The sequence below is a fragment of the Gouania willdenowi genome, chromosome 10, assembly GCF_900634775.1.
Source record: "Gouania willdenowi chromosome 10, fGouWil2.1, whole genome shotgun sequence".
In the NCBI taxonomy this organism is placed as follows: Eukaryota; Metazoa; Chordata; class Actinopteri; order Blenniiformes; family Gobiesocidae; genus Gouania; species Gouania willdenowi.
In genome coordinates, this window is record NC_041053.1 from 2,261,581 (window position 1) to 2,264,860 (window position 3,280).

At 44.9% G+C, this 3,280-nt stretch overlaps 1 long non-coding RNA gene across 1 annotated transcript; it reads left to right on the forward strand.

The window, feature by feature from the left end:
- Positions 1 to 1,489: 1,489 nt before the first annotated feature.
- On the forward strand, positions 1,490 to 2,645 carry LOC114470956 (uncharacterized). Its single transcript, XR_003674928.1, has 2 exons — positions 1,490 to 1,535; positions 1,624 to 2,645. It is a non-coding gene; the product is annotated as an uncharacterized LOC114470956 (long non-coding RNA).
- Positions 2,646 to 3,280: the final 635 nt, after the last annotated feature.

Genomic DNA, 3,280 nt, shown 5'->3' on the forward strand with positions numbered 1-3,280 from the left:
AACCTCTTCGGGAATTATTATTTCCATGTAAACACGAAGCAGAATCTTTAATCAGATAACTAATCCAAATGAAAAAACATCATGTAACCGGGGAGTGATGTGTGGGGGGGGAGTGACAGCGATGGCTGTACTGAAGGAGATGGTAAGGAGGAGGAGAGGCAGCTACGTATCTCCACGCACATCTGACTATTAAAATACATCAGCATATGAAGCTTGACTAGATAACTTTGTTCTGTCTTACAGAGGTGTTGCTCATCAAACCAAGACGTCCAGGCAGCTGAGACTCCGGACATCAGGAACTCAGTTAGTTACAGAAACGGATGCAGAGGAGATCAAAGCTCCAGATGTTACAGAAACAGTATCACAGGAGCTTCCTCCAGCTGAGAACCCCTTACTCCAGTGCTTATGGAAGTTGTTCCAGTTACTGAGGAAACTGCAGCATCCATCCCTGTTGTAGAGGCATCCATCCCTGTTGTAGAGGCTCCATCCCTGTTGTAGAGCATCCATCCCTGTTGTAGAGCATCCATCCTGCTGTAGAGGCATCCATCCCTGTTGTAGAGGCATCCATCCCTGTTGTAGGCATCCATCCTGTTAGAGGCATCCATCCCTGTTGTAGAGGCATCCATCCCTGTTGTAGAAGCATCCATCCCTGTTGTAGAAGCATCCATCCCTGTTGTAGAGGCATCCATCCCTGTTGTAGAAGCATCCATCCCTGTTGTAGAGGCATCCATCCCTGTTGTAGAGGCATCCATCCCTGTTGTAGAGGCATCCATCCCTGTTGTAGAGGCATCCATCCCTGCTGTAGAGGCATCCATCCCTGTTGTAGAGGCATCCCATCCTGTTGTAGAGGCATCCATCCCTGTTGTAGAGGCATCCATCCCTGTTGTAGAGGCATCCATCCCTGTTGTAGAAGCATCCATCCCTGTGTAGAAGCATCCTCCCTGTTGTAGAGGCTCCATCCCGTTGTAGAGGCATCCATCCCTGTTGTAGAGGCATCCATCCCTGTTGTAGAGGCATCCATCCCTGTTGTAGAGGCATCCATCCCTGAGTCTCAGAGAGAGTACATTGTGGTGGTTCTGGAAGGAACCCCTAAAGAGGAGAAGAGGCCCAAGGTCCTTGGGGTGGGGCCCATGAGTGGTCGACTCATTCCGGGTCCAGATGACGAGGACACCTCTAGCTCTGAGGTACTGGTTCTTAACTCCTCCCACCACTGATGGCGTAGCTTTGTGCATAGCTATGTGTATATTAGTTTTGTGCATAGTTTTGTGCGTAGCTATGTGCGTAGCTATGTGTGTAGCTATGTGTGTAGCTATGTGTGTAGCTATGTGCGTAGCTATGTGTGTAGCTATGTGCGTAGCTATGTGCGTAGCTATGTGCGTAGCTATGTGTGTAGCTATGTGCATAGCTATGTGCGTAGCTATGTGCGTAGCTTTGGTCAAACACAGACACTGGATATGAAATGACATGAGTTTTTAAATTCTGCTAATCAGGTAAAAGGCGTCTTCTGAAGAGGCAAATGCAGTAGTTGGACAAAGGTACATGAATCTTTGACAATGATCAATTCTTTACTTTGAGTCAAAGATTGGAACAATAAATGACGTGTTGTTATCTTCTGTCCAACAGGGAGGAGCTAATGTGGATGTAGAGGATGTGCCTTAAAGCAACATTTACAGGAAAACACAAGAACCGTTCTGCAGATAAACAACCACATGTTTTCATCACTGCCACTCCCACCAAATGAAACTATTTGATGAGTTGATGCTAATGTCTGGAACCACAGATGTTTGGCTTTCTTTCTTTCTTATGGATCATTAAACAAAGAAGTTTATCATAGCTGAGAAAAACCTCTAAAGTTGGAAGGACATCACAACGCTTCTCATTTGTAATCTAATCTATGTCTAAGAACCAGCTTCCTCATGTGGTTCTAGGGTTCTGCAGTTAGTAGCCTCCATGTTAGCCACGTTAGCCTTTGAACAGCGGCTCCTCTCTGTTGCACACACTATGGTGTTCTCTCCTCAGGTTTGCTCACCAGCACTGACACTGTCACCGTGTTCTTCATGTTCTCAAACCAACAATGACTCATTAGTGGTTCTCAGTGTTCTCATGGTTCCTCGTATTTATCTGGAACACTCCTGAGACTAAAATCTTTTCAAAGTAGAAACTGATTAATATAATGTCTGTGTTTGTCCATATTGTTTTGGTCATTTACAATAGCTTAAAGGTTCTGTTGGTTCTTTTACCTTCACAGTAATGACATTACTGCATCACTGTTTCATTGCTTATGTTCTACTTGATTCTTCTCTAAGTTCTGTGATGATCAACTACTGACTCAATACTTACAATCTATACATTTATCTGTTAACTATAAGACAGAATGAGCTCTTGTTCTTCTCCACGTCACAAACATGTAAGTTTTAAAGTTTTCTCATCGTACTTTCAGTGTAACTGAACTTGACTTTAGTTTTATAAAAGTTCTTTAAATGGATTAGACACCATCGCACCAATAAGAAGTGTTGAGTTAAGGCTGCTCAGGGGCCACTGGTGGAAGGGTTCTAAAGGGAACATGGCTTTCTGTTTTAGCAAAGAACACAAAACGTGGAACGATAATACCTCTTGTTTTTCCAAATAAAACTTTTAAAATTGTTGTTCTGGGTCATTTTCCAATCTTCAAATAAACAAAAAAGTCAGAAGTAGAGTAACTAAACTCCTGCTTCCTGCAACCTGCCACTAGGGGGAGTATTCAGAACTACCTTATGGGCGGGGGCTCCTGACTCCATGTAAGACACGCCCACTCAAGGAGCACTGCAGTGACATCTGTGATAAACTATCACTAAACAGCCTCTGCTCATGGCTGAGCCACCTCACACACCACACACACACACTATGTCCATGCACAAACAGGGACAGACGGGAACACACGGGTGTCTACACACACACACACACACTACGTCCCATGCACACACAGAGACAGATGGGAACACACATGATGTGTCTACACACACACACACACACACACACTATGTCCATGCACACACAGAGACAGACGGGAACACACGATGTGTCTACACACACACACACACTATGTCCATGCACACACAGAGACAGACGGGAACACACGATGTGTCTACACACACACACACTATGTCCATGCACACACAGGGACAGACGGGAACACACGATGTGTCTACACACACACACACACACACTATGTCCATGCACACACAGGGACAGATGGGAACACACAATGTGTCTACACACACACACTATGTCCATGCACACA